General features: G+C 39.0%; 1 long non-coding RNA gene across 1 annotated transcript in view; it reads right to left on the minus strand.

The window, feature by feature from the left end:
• The window catches only part of LOC148050844 (uncharacterized), a 170,959-nt gene extending 154,347 nt beyond the window's left edge, over positions 1–16,612 (minus strand). Inside the window, exons 1-2 of the long non-coding RNA XR_015700810.1 lie at positions 16,530–16,612; positions 10,717–10,839 (exon numbers count right to left, since the gene is read on the minus strand). This is a non-coding gene — a long non-coding RNA (uncharacterized LOC148050844). The remainder of the gene's footprint in view (positions 1–10,716; positions 10,840–16,529) is intronic.
• Between the last annotated feature and the right edge of the window lie 1,569 nt (positions 16,613–18,181).

Genomic DNA, 18,181 nt, shown 5'->3' on the forward strand with positions numbered 1-18,181 from the left:
TAATAAGACAACGCTGCAATGCCCCACGGTATGGGGAGAGGCAGATGGCCACAGCATGTTTTCATGTTTGGTCAGGTGTTATTAATCTATGACCAAGAGAGCAGGTGGCTGTCATAAATTGCAAGAATTTTTCACAAATCATTCAGCTTTCCAAAGAAGCCACACACCCGAATATGCTTTCATTGTGTCTTAAAAAGAAAAAAAAAAGAAAAAAAAGAAAGAAAAAGTGAGGAAGAGATTGCAACCAAGTGCTATTTAAAGTAATTGCTAAGTTTAGACAATGGTGTAGTGAAAGGCAAAACTGGAAATGCTACATCCTCCTGTGTCTCAGTCCTTTTCCCATTAAAAATTATATGAAGCACATATTGTTGAAGTAACAAAGCTCTACTTCCAAGGAAAATGCAATTCAGGAATAACTTAAAAATGTACTTCAGTGATGCCGGACTGGAAGTATTTTGAGCCCAGGATTCTGCTGCCAGTGATCTTTACCATATATTATTTGCACCAAGAGACTGACTAGGGGCTGCACTTGAGATCAAAGATACTGCCATATTCAGAGCGTATTAGTACAAAAGTGGCAAGAGACAGGCCTGCCTTGGAGGAAGTCACCATCAGCACAGAGAAGAGACCCAGAAAGGCTGAAAATGTTGCTCATCTGTAGAACAGGGAAGGCAGCAAATCCCAAAGGTCAAATTCTGAAGAGCTCAGCTCCCGCTTGATCATGTAAGCTAAGGATCCACATTTGCAGAAGCACTCCGTTTTCAGCAGCCCATTAACAGTGTCTTCTGTGCATGTCCACACTGAAATAAGGAAGCCAAGCTGGAAAGTGCATCCCTGTATCCCATGATCCTGTCTAGTCCTCTGACCAAAAAACTGGCTCTTACTACCACAACAGACAGACTTACCACAAAGCCAGCCCTGCCACAGTAATGTAGGTGATTTTACAGAAGCATGCGTCCTGCATGAGGTGAAGATGAGTGAATGAAAGCAGTATTGTAGAAGAAGGTACCTTACTGCTGAACTACTATCTCAAGTATGCTTGAATACAATTAATGTATGCCATAATATATTAAAATTGTTCTTTGAGTTATTGGAATTTTATCTGCATAGTTAAAAGCAGCTATGTTATTTGCATAAGTGATTCAATGTTTTATTGACATTCTTTCCCTAATACCACTGGGATTTTTTTCAAATGAAATAAGATTTGCAATTTTAATTCAGTTTGCCCTAATTGTTAAATAATTTCTGTCACATTTTTAAAAAAAAACCTCCAGGCAAATAAAAAGTGACTCTGCGTGCTCAGCTTCAATCTGAACAAATTGAATCGAAACCATTAACACAGAGAAGGTGGTGTGTAAAAGGCAAAGGAAGAATCCCGGGGGCTCTCTGGGTAACAGGGTTATCTTACTTGTGCATCTGGTACCTCATTTAAGGAGCTCAAACTCTGGACTTACAAGTCATAAGTCCTGACATCAGTGTGCACTTCTGTGCAGTAAATTGTGCAAAACCACAGCAATAAGATAATAAGGGAAAACTACTGGAACTTCTAAAACTATAGGAAACTAAAATATAAACTGAAGATATTCATTTAAGAATACAGGGATAGAAGTCCTTGAATTTAACTTTAAACCATTTGTGGCAGATGGCTAAAGGGGAACAATCAAGAAAAACCAGATACAAATAACAAAATCCTTTCTATAACATCCTGTTCAGATTTACTCTATGACAAGAGATGGTATCTCAGTGAGAGATTTCCTGTGACAACTACTATTAATAAATGCTAATACATCTCTCTTTAAAAGCTACAACATATACTATTACAGCAATACAAAAAGATGGTTCAAGGGAACAAACAAAATTACTACAGAGTACGTTAAAGAACAACCAGTACTTGGCTAATTTAGGATCTTAAAAATGTTTACACAGCAGTTTTTACAGAAAGCTAAACTGTCTTATGTGGTTGTTTCCCCTTTTGGTTTACTTCTGTTTTAGGTCCTACAAAGGCTCTGGTGTACTGTTGGAATCATTCCTTGCCTCTTAGCCTTCAGATTCTACTTTAGATGCAGACTGACAGAAGTTTTTAAACCTTGCCTTGAATCATAGGAGAAGGAAAAAAAAAAAAAAAGAAAGAAAAGAGTCAAATTTAACCATGTGTTTGGAAGAGATTCTGAATGAATTATCATTCTCTCACTTTTATTGTAACATTAATAGAGGAATATGGAACAAGAAGTTTTCCCTCTAAAACTAAACCCAGAATAGTGCTTGTTCAGCACGTCAGTGACAAACACGAACATTTCAAAATAATCATTTTTTTTAAAAAACAAAACCACTAACATAAACCACATATCCTCTTGACAGTAAGTTCCTCTGAAGGATTACCATGGTAAACTGTAACCCAAGCTCCAATTGCAATGTTCTCTGAAAGAACACATTACACAAAACCTCATGTAGAGACAACACACAGATGGCAGGTTATTGACTAGTAAGAGCCTGTCACATAATAAGCAGGACAATCTTTTACCAGGATAGTGTAGAAGAGAACTGAATATAAAATCCCCATTGTGTAAAGGGCTCCTGGGTTTAAAAAAAGTCACTAGCTTTTATTTTAATAATAAAGGTATAATTTTAAAATATTTTTCCTCTTTTCATTAATCAATGCATCTGTTTGCACTTTTATTTTGCTCAGCCTCAACAACAAAAATAACTTCACCAGCAAGTAGGCTACACAAGAAAAAAAAGTCATATGTTGAATGAGGATAGAAAGTCAGTTTCAAAGTTTCATGGGCAAAAACTCTCTCAACAACAACTCATCTGTGCCAACTACAGTGTCCCTATTCAATATAAACTTTCAGATTTTATAAATTTACATTTCTAAATAAACTCATTTTAAAACATTAAAGGTACACAATATATACAAGAGTATATAATGAAAAGTTTAGTTTCACTCAAGCACAATGAAGAAAGATGTTTTCCTCAAAAATTCCCAATAACGCTACTCTTCTATTTAACTTGGATCCAGTGAACTAAATACAACACTGCAATACTGGCATTTGAAAAAAAATATTCAATTGTTTTTCTATACTCCACACTTAATATTTCTTCGGAGTTCTGCTTCTCACTTCTACAGTGTTTCAGGGACAGGATGGTTTAAATAAGTGAAAGAATAAAAAAAAAGGAGCTAAATCTACCCTGTGTTTCAATCTAGGGAATGTCACTGGACTTACTGACTGTTTCCCATCCATAGGAAGACTGCAAATTATCTACTGCAATACATGCATATTTTAGCAAAAGTATCCTTTCATTACAGAGCCTTTTGGACTAACGCAACCTTCCTCCCAGCAAGGAAATAAGTGGTTGTTTTTCTTTCCAATGAGTTCACTCTTGTTCACCAAGCTGCTCTGCTCAAAAAAAATGGCAAGAACTGAGAAGACAGGACTGAGAGAAAAGAACTGACTAAGCCTATACCACCATTGAGAAATAAGTCCTGGATCTGTATCTTCAGTGTCAATGCCCCAAGACAGATTGTGTTAGTAAATAAACTCTAGATTTGCTGGCTAAGTACCAGCTAAAAATACTTAAAAGAAGACATCAGCAGATGCACATTGTCTTCTAATAAACATAAACCAGCAGTGATGTTTGAAGGTAAAGGAGTTGTGCTATTTCATTTAAACTCCAGTTGCAACCTGATGATTATTTCCTTCTTTAAACCAAAGCCACTTTTTTTTTTTTTTTTTTTGGGGGGGGGGGGGCGGGGAGACGGAGACAGTTTTAAAAAAAACAAACAAACAGAAGAACAACATCACTGTGTTTAACTGTAATGACTGTTTCTGTCATCAAGGTCATTCATTAGCTGCAGCACCACAATAATTGCCTCTATTGTTCATTGCATCGTTGCCCAAGACTTCGTATTCTATTACAGCATTGTTGAATAGCAGAAATTGGACAAAAGTTCAGGCAAACAATGTTGTCATTTAACCACCACAAATGTGAATTGCTATTTCTTATCTGCTTGCAATAATAGACTTATCACAGCAGGCATTTTCTGGATGGAGACTAGTGGCTTTCATTTTACATATAACCATGTGCTGGTTTTTGCTGAGGTAGAGTTAATTTTCTTCATAGTAGCTAGTACGGGGCTATGTTTTGGATTTGTGCTGAAAACAGTGCTGATAATACAGGGATGTTTTTGTTACTGCTGAGCAGGGCTTACACAGAGTCAAGGCCTTTCCTGCTTCTCTGGCTGGGGGGTGCACAAGAAGTTGGGAGGGGACGCAGCTGGGACAGCTGACCCCAGCTGACTAAAGGGCTGTTCCGTACCCATATGACATCGTGCTCAGCATAGAAAGATGGAGGAAGAAAGAAGGGTTGGACTTTCAGAGTGATGGTGTTTGTCTTCCCAAGTAACCATAATGCGTGATGGAGCCCTGCTTTCCTGGAGATGGCTGAACACCTGCCTGCCAACGGGAAGGAGTGAATGAATTCCCTGTTTTGCTTTCCTTGTGCGTGCAGCTTTTCTTTACCTATTAAACTGTCTTTATCTCAACCCACCAGTTTTCTCACTTTTACTCTTCCAGTTCTCTCCCCCATCACACTGGGGGGCAGTGAGCAAGCAGCTGTGTGGTGCTTAGTTGCCAGCTGGGGTTAAATCACAACAAACCATTAAAATCTAATTGGTGTGAACTTTCCTTGGAGCAGACAAGATGTCCAATATAGTAGTAATTACTGCCTAAAACATATATAATCCCAGGCTATATTAAATGTAAGGGAAGAATTAGTGTTATGACAGTCACAATCTTAAAATATACAGAAAGTTACAAGATATGGTCATTGGAGAAGAGTGAAATCCCATGCAAATCATTCTGAATAGGCAGCATTGAGGAACTAGGATGGTGCTTCCTGCGATGCACAGGTCTGCAAAGCTTGATAATATTGGTCTCAATATTTGAAGCAGTACTGTCACATTGATACAGTGCTGCCTGTGAGCAAATAACCCTGACAGACCCTATCTAGTACATTCCATGACACAGTCAATCTGTAAATAAATGCAAGTTGACTACCTTCTTTCCTCAAATAGCCAGTTCAGATATTGCATGCCAAAGTATTTGAGAAGTCATGTTGACACATTGAGGCAGACGTGTTTCACAATTATGAGTTTCTTGGACTGTTTAGCAAAAGAAGTTAGCTTATACGTTCAAAAAATAAAAGTTTACCTTCCCACAATGTCTTCTGAATTGCAGAATTTAACATAAAAAAGCCCAGTTTCTACTTAATCAAGAATCAGAAGGACTTAAGTATTAACAGTACTACCTAGACTAAGTGGTGAAGAGTTTATAGAAATTCTTTACATGAATATGTTGTGAACAGATATAAGCCAGGAGATAACCAGCAATATCAGAGCACCAAATAGTCTTAGGGAATATGCATAGATTCCAGAATCAGGCCCCTTTAGTAAAACGTACAGTTCTCAGGCAGATACTTTTGCTAGGAATAGCTTAAATGAGGCTTTAGATGGATGCAAGGATCCAAAACTGCAAGATGAGATGGGTTTCCTATTACCCATGCATTCAATAATATAGAAAGCATTTTCATTTTTCTTTAAGAAAAAAAAAAAAAGGTTGGTAATTATTTTCCTCCAGGTTTCATCTCTCATTGCTGCTGTGGCTCTAGATTAGCATAGGCAACAATCAAAATCTGTATGCAAAAATATCACACTATTTCTCTTTGCAAATGACTTTGGCTACCCTGTTCTCTGAACAACTCTGTTCTCTGAACACTGTCATTTCTACTATTCTTTCAACACATACTTTTCATCTAAAAGCTGTTAAAAGGCCTCAGCTCTGTTAATGCAGGCATCCCTTTATCTGACACCAATGATTTTTACCAGGTCACTGGTTTAATGCCTTTAAGCCCTTGATAAATTAATCATCAGTACGGTCAAATGATTTTGTCAACTTCATAACAGTATCTGCAGTTTTGAATAACTGGCTCCCAATGGAAGATCTGCAATGAAAACCCTTTAGCAATTTTTAAAAATCTTCTCCCATCCATAAGAGTTAAAAAAATTGCAAGGAGCACGCTACTATCATTACAATGCCATATCCCACACTTACAGACGAGAAGGTTTGACAAAGCCGGGGGAGGAGGGTGTAATTACATCAGGGCAAGTGAGGCATTTTTACCTCTTAGGAATACAACAGAAGTTTAACACCTCCCATAGTCTGCCCCTCTGGACCAAATCCAGAAAAGCATTTCAACTTGAAGTAGTCCTTGCTGATCTCAGCTAGCTATATGCATTTTTAACATTAGGCATTGTTTAAACACTTGCTGGATCAAGATACAGCACTGGTATCTGGATGAAAAGGCAAAAGCATACAGTATGAAAATCTTTCACACACGTAAACACACAAGCACTAATTTAACATCATACATCTTTGTCCGTTTAGCACCCATTCAAAAAAAGAGGTGGCATTATGTAATAGAATTTCAGTCTCCCTTCTAGAAATCAAATTCCTTCCTAAAAGAATTAGAACCCTTAATCCTGTTACAAAAGCAGTCCATGTGGGCCTAAAATCGCTGATAAAACAGTGCTTAAATGAAGCAAATTTACGTTATTGATGGCTCTCATGACCTGTGAAGAACTTTTGGAGTGAAGGACAATTCCAATTACTAAACCATTCAGCACTCTAATAGGGTCTGCCTTCCTCTAAAGAGTACTATAGGATTTTGGGAGCCAGCCCCAAACGATGCCTGCAAAATATATCAGTGTAGGTGACGTATAGAATGCACTGATCCAAAAGCACGTCTGTTTGGGTCAGAAATCACGATCAGAGCGAGTGGCAGATTTCCAGTCCTTGACAATGCTGCATCTCCCCAAGGAGGAAAGGGCGTAGGCAGGGGGGCTGAGTGACCTTGATACACTGAGCTAGTCACAAGTCAGCATTGCAAGACTGCGCTCCAGGGAAGTTGTGATGTTATTAAAGCAAGACAACAGGAGAAATATTGCCAGAGGCACTGTTACTACAGTAAGGATTTGTGAGAGGGGGAAAATTGAAAGAAACAGGAGAAGCAGCTGGGAAAGAGATCACGACAGGGGATGGGTGGATGGGTAACCGGCAGGGCAAAGAGGAAGAACAGTGTGTATATATACAAATCTACTTTATAAAGACAACAACTACATGTTCTGTATTTTCACAAAATTCTTGAAAGTCCAGGCACAATGTAGTTAAGGTATCAAGGAACTGCACACAGATAAAAATGTATCCTATGTGTTACAGTTGTGCTGAACAAAGGATGAAGTACTTTTTCCTTATAGCAGCTACAAATTACTGAAGGCAAAACTGTCATTAAACTATAGAATTCAAGAACAATCAAGAGTGAAGAAGGAACACAGCAAAGACAAGGACCGCTTCAAGAACTGTGTTAACTGCAGTATCTAGAGAGCTATATAAATGAGAAAAATTCATCATCATATGTGAATAATAAGATTCACATAAACAATACTGTATTCTGCTATAACCTTTATATCAGATTCTGACCAGAAAGCGACTGTATTTATTTCTTGAGATAGAACGTGATGTCTGAAGCTATATGTGTCTAAGGCAAGATCATCTGATACACATTCCTAATTTTTCCCCCCCCCTCACTCATTGCTAGTTTTCTATTAGTTTGAAAAGGTGGTAGAGCTACAGCATGATCTCTCTTTCAATGAAAACACCTAAGCATATTTAAAATTGCCATTATCCATTCCTGTACCAACAAGGTTTGAAAACAAATGGGAAACTAAAGGCATTCTCAAATAGCATGGGAAAGTAACGAGTTTTCTATTCAGGACACTTATGGCAAAACCTCAAAATTAGAGAAGGGAAAGGGAGAGGAGGGAGGGACAAGTCTAGCTGCTTTGACTTGCCTTAGAAGAGTTGTGGTCCCTGTGCTTTGTTGGAAAGATTACTATTACAGTACTGATCACTGAGCTAAACAGAATATGTTTGGTTCACGGAATTGTAATTTTAGTGTTAAAAATTGCTTGCTGTGAATTTCTAGCAATTTGTAGCTGTTGTTGCCAGCCAGTGCTAACAATCACCAGGAGTCAGAATCCAGCTAAGCCTGTCAGCACTTCAGTTTTCGGCAAATATTTCACAGATAATATTTTGACACCTCTGTGATCACTTGCAGTTCAGTCAGATTAGAGATCACAGGTTGAAGTACCTTGCACTATAGCGCTCTCTACAACAATTACCTTCTAGGCTTTGAAACAAAGGAGACCAGCATTTCCATTGGAACATGGGAAAATTTTAATAAATGAACTTAAGATTCATAAGCCTTCCACATCAAAAAAATACAATGGCACAAGTGTTTGCACCTTGTAGCTATATCCTTCTACTTGTTCAAACTTAAGTTTCAAAATGCCATCAACCTCAGTATCCACCTAGTGAGGCTAGACATTTTTCTTTCATAGAAACCCAAACCATATATTCACAAGAGAATGAGTAGTAATACTTATTTAAATAGAAGGAAAACAGAAGCCTATCTCTAGACTGTAAATTTCATTTTTTGAAAGTTTAAATCTTCTGGATGCAAATGCAGCACTATGAAGAAAATAAGTTTTCAAACCTCACATAAGTTCAAAACAAATACCATTGTTTCATATGCTTTGATATCTTAGAAACTATGGAACTATAGAAGTCCTGATGTAAATAAATCCAGCTCCTGCTAGAGTCAACAAAAGTTGCAACTGCATACAAACTGAATAGGAGCTATTATGTAGTAAAACGCCAGAAGGCGTTTTGCTTTCTATTTTCAAGTTTACCTCAAATTTTCCATGCGTTGGCAGGTTGTTTTCATGGGATTTAGTGATTTCTTTCTAAAGCAAAAAAATAGTTGTAGACTTTGAAACCCACTGTTAGAAATTGTTTCAGTTCAGATGCACAAGGCCTTAACAACCATTGCACTGCATCCTACACAGTCTTTTAAACCACTACAAAGTAACTACAACTTTAGAGGGAGAACTGTCTTACATTAACACAAGCAGAGTGGAAGATATCTGATCACAAGGTGTAGGGCAACAACGAGATGGTGCATGCTCAAAGTAGCAGCATTGTTTGCTTAAATACAAATATTTTCCAAAAAAGAGTGACTTTTTCTAACTATTGAGTAAAAAACTTCTGGGTGCCCATCAAACATGGGGTACACTTCAGCAGGCTTGCAGTCTCCATGGAAGAGCTTGACCACATTACTAAAGTTTCAAACCAAACAGTACATAACAGCAAATAAACTTTTTCCAAAACCCATGCTTTCTTTCACACAGCATCCATATGTCAGTGTTGAAAACAATAAAACAATCTTTGTGCAAAAACCAAAAGACATTTTAAAGCCATTTTTGAAGATTCTGAGCAGAGCCTTTAAATCTACTCCCCTTTCTAAGTCCAATATTTAGGTCTGGTCTACATTTGAAAGTCTGCAACTCAGCAACAATGCTAGTTTAGAATTTTCTCACCACCAAGAGAGTCATATCACTGTCAGAACCATTGTCAGACTTATACCAATATACCACTATGATCACTATCTCGCCTATGCAAAAACGTAGAAGACATATGGAAGTACTTGCATATACTGCAGTTGCATTCATATAGGATGGAGGCAGCAAGAGAAGGAACCTCTTTAACACTAGCCACGTAGATAAAAGCAACATTTGTTCAGACAACTCCACAAGCAGGTTGCTACTGCAGGCTCCTGTTCAGCACAAGACAGGCTCTGGCTACTAAGCTGGAGAGCTGCTCCTGGGTAGGCTGATACTGCCCTGCACAACAAGCAGCAAAGGCTCTGGGCAGACCAACCACAGCAGGAAAACGGGACACTACATGTTAACCTGTTGAAGGTGATGCCCCCTCTCAGTCGTCCCTAAGGCATTCAGCCTATGCCTGGCCTGCACAGGCAAAGTGCTTGGGCAGCATTATTCAGCTACTATAACTCTGCCACCATCTCAAGTGAGGGTTGCAGTTTCAGAGTAATTTTCAAGTTACTGGACTGAATACAATAGGTTTGTTTTTTAAGCTGTAGTTTCTTATTTCTGCTCACCAGGAACAACTTTTCCAGTCTATGTGGGAACAGGATAACGTGTCATTTGGCAGAGGAGGTTATGTCCTATCACACTGCAGAAAGTTGCTTAGAGATTATCGTCACAACTGTCAATTCAAACCACGTTCTAGCTCATGCAGTATTCAAGCTGTTCAGATCTGCACTGCTAGTCTGAACAGCAGAGTTCACAGAGCTCCAGTCTTAAATTGTGTGTTAGATTTCTTGATAAAATGGGTTTCCACAGAAGTGCACAGTACAAATTCAAATCAAATTAAAATGGAGAAATATTCTAAAAACAGCTCATCCTGAATCTAACACTCCCTCCCTCTTACTCTCCCCCCTCACCTCCAGTCTTTGTCTCTCAGCTTCTTGTGGCCTTTCTCATCAGATTCACATTACCTACTGCAAGGCTCTCACAGGTCTCCTGCCTGACTTCACCCCAGAGGAAATGCATTAATGTAATGGACTCTGGCCCTAAGAACATTCCCACTGGACCATGTTTTGTACAGGAATCTGCCCCCTTGCCACAGCAGCTGGAAATTTCAGACCAGAAAATGAAACAGATTTTCAAGAAAGTAAAATAATGTGTAATTAACCTTTATAGCAGTTTATCAAGATATGTGGCAGGCTTCCAACACTCACCATGTCTTCAAATCAAAAACTGAAGATTAGAGATCAGCGATTGTTTTAGCTACTGGGCTTGATGCTGGAGCCATCTGTGAAATCTTCCCATGTGATATATGAGGTAAGGTAGTAAGATTCCTCCTAAAATGTATAGACAAGATTATCAGCCTGTAATAATAGAGGGAGCTTCAATTGTGCTAGCACTGTTTTACAGATTGCCAAGGGAGAAGACTGCCATGTGTGTGTTTTGGCTGCTCAGAACTCTATGACATTTTTCAACAGAAGGAGAGAGAGTTTTGTTGCTATCATCAATATTCTTTGGACAAATTCTGCCCAAGATTGCCTTAAGGAAAAAGCAACAAAAATCTAAGACTAGAGTCTGGAGAGATTACTAACAAGACATGCACAGGATCTGAAGTACAAAGGTGTCTTGTTTGCAAACCAGCACCCACAATCAAAACAGAACTATAAGTGGCTGGAGTTAACACAAAGTAATAAAATTTATTATCTCTGGTGATCCCAGCAGTGTCATTCAGGCAGAAAATAATTAAGCATTTTTTATTCTCTTTTATTTTACCTGGTGGAGTCATACAGTTTTACACAATAGTAGTCCTAACTTTTTAGGTCATGCAGTTACACCCAAACTATGTCTCAAGCAGTTTTACCTGGTACAAACAGTAATGTAACCTAAAGCAACATACTATATGTTTTGATATTAAAAAAACTAGAGAGACAAGTTTGGAAACAAAATCCAGACTAGAAACACTACATATATACATGAACAGGAAACAAAGCAGTTAGATATACTAACATTTGGACATGATATCAAAACAAAGAAAACTACTGCTCTCACTAGAAACTAACAATAAAAGGCATCTGTTTTCACTCAGAAAAGTACATTCATGTTGTGACAATATGTAAAAAAAGTGAGGCTTATTAAAGTATTGAGAGGTTAAGTTTAAATTACCTATATAATCTGAAATGATGCCTGAAGAATATATTGATCTCCAGAGTATTTTTGTTTTCTGACAGCTGCTTAAGTAACCAAGCTGTACACTGAATACACAGATGATGAAGCATTCATGAGCTTAAACTAAAGCACCACTTCACCATATATTTTTTCATGGCTTTCAGTATGTTGCTTTAGGATTTTTTTTTTTTTTTTCAAGATGGTAGGCAAAAATAAAGAAAAAAACCTTATAATTTTAAAGGAAAGAATAGCCACGCCAGCGAGGTACTGAAGCGGTTTGTGCCTAGCCCCCAGGACCCCCACAGCTGTGCTCAAGTGGCAGGCCCCAGGCATGTCAGGGGCCTGGGTAGCAAGGCACGGATTTCAGTGCTGCTTTCACCTACACAATATGTATATTCTGTACACTTAAAAAAAAAGGAACTATCTAAAGGACATCTCCAAAAGGAGAGCCAAGATAAACTTACACTGCTAGCTTCCCCCGTCAGCACTCTCAAAGGAATTTAGCCCATTGCCCTCCCCAGGGCCTCCTCAGCTTTCCTCCTCAGCCATGGCACGCCATTGAGGCTGTCATGGCGGTGACAAGGAGGACCCTGCTCAGGAGATGAGCCCTCCATCCCAGGCCTCACACCTACTCGCAGCACATGTCCCCTGGGGAGTCGTGCTGCCAGATCATGCTCTGCTCACTGTGAGACATGTCACAGGCAGCAGGTTTAGGCAGCCATGTAACTCGCAGGCTGGCAGGCAGTTTCCACAGCAACAGCCATCTTAAACAGCACAGGGGAAGGCAGCGCCTGACCCCATCCCTGGGGCGCACAGCTCTCCGGCTGAGACAGACAAGTACGAAAGGGCTGCCAAATGCCAGCAGGGACACTTCCTCTGACTCTCCCTTCCCGCCTTCTCCAGGCCATCCCACCCCCTGCTCCTTCCTTCAGTGCTTCGCCCACACCTGCCTCAGGTTGGAGGCAGCCCTGCCACCACTATGCCTAACCAGGCCACAGAGACATCCCTCAACATGCCTCTTCACTTTGTCAGTGATTGTCTGAGACCATTGGTTTTAGCAGTTTTCTGTGGTTTTATGCAGCGTTCTTCACGACAATATCTGTGTGTATCTGTGCCAGGAACTAGACTTTTCTAGGGGAAGAGCAACATGGCACCATCACAGCTTGGAGCCTCATTCTGCAGGGCAAGGAGAGAGGTGGCACCACAGGAGCCCACGGAGGAACACACAGCAGCAACAAAACCAGAAACAAAGATAAATGAAGGAGAAGGGTGTGAAAAGCAAAGTTTTAACAGAGTGAGAAAGTGTGACTATGCTGTGTTTTTTAGAAGCACTCTTTTAGTAAGTGTTGGGCACAGTGTAGTGCAAGTAGTGGTGTAGAGAAAACAAGTGATACTCTTTAGGGGTAGGCCAAAAAGTTGAAGATAGACAAAACTGTATAAACAGTTAGCCACCTTGTTTTAAAAATAATTGTTCCTAGTGGTGACTGACAATCAAATGGATTTGTGAACCACAGAGTTTTACACAAACATATGCTTAACCAAGGATTTATTGAAATATTCATTTTTCTTTCTCAGCCAGTGAGTTATCAAATTCTGAGAAGTCAAAATTAGTACTGGAAAACTCGCAAGCAGTCTCCAGAATCTGACTGTTTATATAACTACCAGCATTTTTTTTTACTGGAATGATGTCAAGGAGCATCCCTCACGGGTATGGAGCTATACCAGTGCAGCACAAACACAGAGCTGGCATGCAGTGCCTGTCTCCACAACTGCTAATCTATGCCAAGAGGTGTTACAGAGGAAAGCGCAACGCAAAAAGGGCTAATTGATTTGGACAAATAAATAATTCTGAGAAGATCATGATGTTTCTTCAACCAGTTTGTCTGTCTTGATAAAAACATGCTGAACTGTTCACTCTGCCTTTCAAGCTGGGCAGCTGCTGACTCAACTCTTACTGCAAATTTTTAAAGTAACGTCTCTTCCAGGTAAATTTGCCAATCTAGAAACTAGTAAAGTCATTGCACAATTAGCTTCTGAGATTAAGCTGTCACAGATTATAAAGAAGGTTAATCACCAAAGCATTTAAATGTATATTTACCCTCTTGGGTTTTTTTTAAGTCAGTTTGATATGCAGGAGAGCCACTTCCTCATTTCCTGCTTCAATTCTGTATTTACCCAAAATAAGCCAGAAACATCATATCTGATACAAAATAAACCTGAAGCCTGAAACAAAACAAGATTATTGTGTTCTCCAATAAACCATCCCATGGGATTCCTGTAAGCTTCAGTAGGCATATTCTTGAAGAGGAGGTGGATTAATAGGAAAATGTGCAGCTCATTTCAGTAAGATCAATAGGCAAAAGCAAGGCAGAATGTAGTTATCTCTTTTTCCATCTTAACAATGATAAATATTCCAGTAAAATTGTCACAATGAATTTGTTTCTTTCTCCTTTCATATTAAAAATTCTATATTCATATGGCACCAAGATTTGACCTCAGTCTCATACAATAGTACATAATCCCTGCAATACTGATAAGGAAAACTCAGTCCGTATAAAGAGCTTTTCTTCATATTTCATAGTTTAACTTCTACATAGTTCCATACCCAATGTCTCCGTCCAGTTGAACAACCAACATACAAGCAAGGCCCCAGCATCACAGGCAGAACAGTAACCAGCCAAGATCAGATCTTGGGAAGGAAAACCAGATAGGAACTTGCTGCTGGAGATTTTGAGTCAAAGGCTCCAGTCCTGCAACTGAACCCACTATTTCACTTTCGTAAATCACATATCAACACCCAGTCTGAAGCACCTCTCCCCCGCCCCCTAAGCTCAAAGCTATTTAAGAGCTGGGTGAGACCCTGACCATAGCAAAGCTGTTAAGAATAGAGCAGTTATCTTCAAAGACACTAGAATTTCACCTATCTTTACATTTAGACTTATTTGGTTAAAATCCAATGCTATTTATCCTAATAATAGGAAGGTTCACCCATTTGCTAGTCAAATACAAGCTTTTGAAATTTAATTGTACCTATTTAAGCCTCTTTCCCAGTTTAACATTGATCTGATTAACGAAAATCTGATAAGATTTTCAGTACTGCTGAGCTCTATTAAATAGTTGTTGTAATCTATTCCTTGATGTTGCCTCACTTCAGTGGGAAGGGAAATTATCCTTTTTCACACTGTGTAAAAAAAAAAAAAGAAAAAATTTTTTTTTTACAGCATTTTACTAAAGGTAAAATTACCTACATAACCTTAGGCAAAGAATCAGAAGCCTAATGAAACAATGATTTTAGAAAAGGTATATTGCTATTAAGACTGGAAACATTTGCAGTGCTGATGAGTTTTCAGTTTGTTTTTGAAGAAGAAAGAGAAGACTTGGCATATGTTTAAAAGGATATTATTCCAAAGGGGACAGTCGCTGTGAGAAAGTAGCTGATGGGAGAAGTAGAGAGGAAAGGCAAAAGGAACATACACCTTTTGGATTTACTGATCTTTGTTTCTCTATACAGTCCATAAAATATGCTCACTGGGAGACCCTTTGCACTAGTGGAATGAGATCAATCTTCTTTAACATAAAACAGAACTGCATTTAGTCTGTATTTTAAATAATAATTGACTTGGAGATCATTTGGGAAAATGAACTAAATTTCATTAAAGAAGATAATAACTTTAACCAAGAGGCCACAGAAATGATGGACTGACATGGGCAGTAAGTATGCACACCAGAGATAACAACCACCCTCGTAGGAGGCAAATTGATTTTCTGCTTCTTTGAAGCCTAACAAATGGGTTTCTACCACATGCTTTGTTCCCAATCACTCTCAAACCAACTACCACATTTGTCACATTTACGTGTTCTCTTTTTGTTTTAAAAAAAAACCATAAATCAGATGTTTATCTTTCAAAACTAGTATCATCTTATCAGACCTCTAAAAGCACAGCAGCTGGTAGATACTGTGCTAGGAAGTTTCCCTTCATCCCCATCATAACAGAAGCAGTTTCTAAAGATATTGTCAAGCATAATGTGATGATTAGAAATGATTGACCAGCTTTCTGCCATCATACAATTTACTTGCTCCTGATTTATTACTTACACAACCTCATATGTATAATAAGGGTAGACAGATCCAGTATAGGATTGACAAAACATCATTTCTTTCCTATTTGCTGAGTTAGCTTTTTTGTAAAAACTATCCTGCTAACATATAGCTGAAGAGTGCTGGCATAAGTTCCTGCCTGTCTCTTCATGTGCTGTGTAGGTACTTGCTATATTTAAAGTGGATTAATGTCCATAGGAAAAATAATTCATTTGGATCCAGTAGAAACGCACTGAGGTATACGGCACACTTATCAGAGAGATTAATGTAGACCTTATTACCAAGATTCACCTCAACTCTAGGGTTAAGCTCTAGCTCACCCTCACTGTAGGCAGACCAAGAAAGCTGCAGAGGCAGAACGCACCCACAACATTTCCCTGTGCCCAGGCCAGCAAAAGCTAAAAGAAGCACACAGCCCAGACAAAACCAGTTAGTCCCTTGTGCAACCCCATTAGCTATCTCTGCCAAGGTTTAGGCAACATCTCTAAACTGCCATTCGGACTGCTCAGCTAGGTAAAATTGAGGAGACAGTGACAAACGTACTTGCCTACCCCTCAGGTGAACCTCAGATGAGCGGGAGAGGGGCCCAGGCAGACACTAACTGGTGAACCCCAGGGGAGCTGGGATTGCCCAGGCCAACATGCTGCCAGTGGTCTTGACCAGCTGGTAATACCTCCAGGGATTTCACCCCAAAACATTAAATATGTACACATACATAACACCTCTCACAATAGCAAAAGGCAAAATCATTCTCAGTCTTACCTGCGACTCTATATTCTGATTTATCTAAAGTATTATTCTTAAATGACTAAAGAGAAGAAGAGCTAGGGAAAGACAGAAGCATCCTCTCTCCAGGCAGCCTCTGTTACAAGAGCTTCTTAACTAGGCAGGCAGAATTTAAACCTCCTCTCCCAAAAAAAACCCTCTCACAGAAATCAGCTACACAGCTGCCACAGTCACAAAGGTGTTAACCCCTCCTCTAGCACAGCTGATTCTGCAAGCACAAATTACCACCTCCTTCTCCTTCTCCCATCAAAATCTGCAGGGCATAAGCTAGCCACTGAATGGTAACTGCATTTGAAATAGTAATTATTTCCCAGGTATGAATTCAGGCACCCATAGCATGATTTTGTCACTTGGTTTTAACTCAAAACACGTCTCAAGCTGCCTGATTAGGCGGTCCCAAAAGTTGCTAAGCCAGTCTTGGATCAAAAGTCATTTTCTCAGCAGGATGTATTTTAAGTGAATACGATAGATGGGATTAAAGAGAATAAAACATAGCCAAATGCAGTTTGTAGGTATTCCATACCTCTTAAAGAAGTTTGATTTTTGTAAGCACCCAGGGACACCAAACCGCTGTACTTTAACAGTAATTTGAGCTGAGAACAGAATGAAGTTTCTTTAGATTTTTACTCCCTGTGACATGCACAGGTTTAGCTAATGTAGTTAAAAAAATAGGGAAGCTGCGAATTCCCCCTAGTAGAAGCTATTAAAATGAAAGAGTCTTTAAATGGCAACAATGGATGCCCTGTTGCTTTGAGAATTTAAAACTGGACTAGCCAAAACACCAAAGTCAGTATATAGCAATCTTCTGCTGGCAGAGAATTGATCTAGAAGAGGAAGAGAATCTTTCTGGTTACAGTGACTGAATATTTATTCCATTTTTATTAAACCAATTCAATTGTATTGAAGCAGTGACAAGCACATCACTTTGTGATACTGAAAATGAAGCTCTGTTCAGTAAAGAACGGTAAAAAAAGATGTTCAGATCGTGTTGATTATGCATGTTTTCATATGCTGTCACCTGCAGTAGTATAAACTGCTACAGGCCAGACTGTCCTTGGTTACACCTGTGCAAATCCTGCTGAAAGCTAATAGATTTAGACAAGTTTATCCAAAGATGTCTTTTAAGAAAGAAATAAACGGGGACAAACAATTTACATGATGGTGTAATTTAGCCTGTAGCACTCTTACTAACAGCAGTAGGGTTGAAACGGAAAGTACCCACCTTGGCTTTCAGATGTGAGGTGGTGTTTACAGGGCTAACAGGGATCAGAGGAAGTCTTTTATACATAAGCAGAGCACACCTGATAAAACTCCATGACAAAATAAAAAGTCTTATTGAGTCATTGACACCCTCTTTAGAGACATAGCATAACCAGGTTTCAATTAGGCTTCAGAGATGTTTTCTTAAGAGACCTGCTTCTAGAAGGCAAAAATATACTCTTATGCAGTCATCCCCCGTCTGTAATGACATACCATACTCATCTCTTTCTAGAAACTACTTTTATTCATATCATGACTATTGAAAAACTGAAAATTGTTCATGCCACAAAAGTAACAATTACAGATATCTACATAAAACTTTTACAAGTTAATCAACTAATCTTAAAGATGATGCCACTAAGTTCAAA

Source organism: Nipponia nippon, unplaced genomic scaffold, assembly GCF_047370975.1.
Source record: "Nipponia nippon isolate SJK-2023a ecotype South Korea unplaced genomic scaffold, ASM4737097v1 scaffold_7, whole genome shotgun sequence".
NCBI lineage: Eukaryota > Metazoa > Chordata > Aves > Pelecaniformes > Threskiornithidae > Nipponia > Nipponia nippon.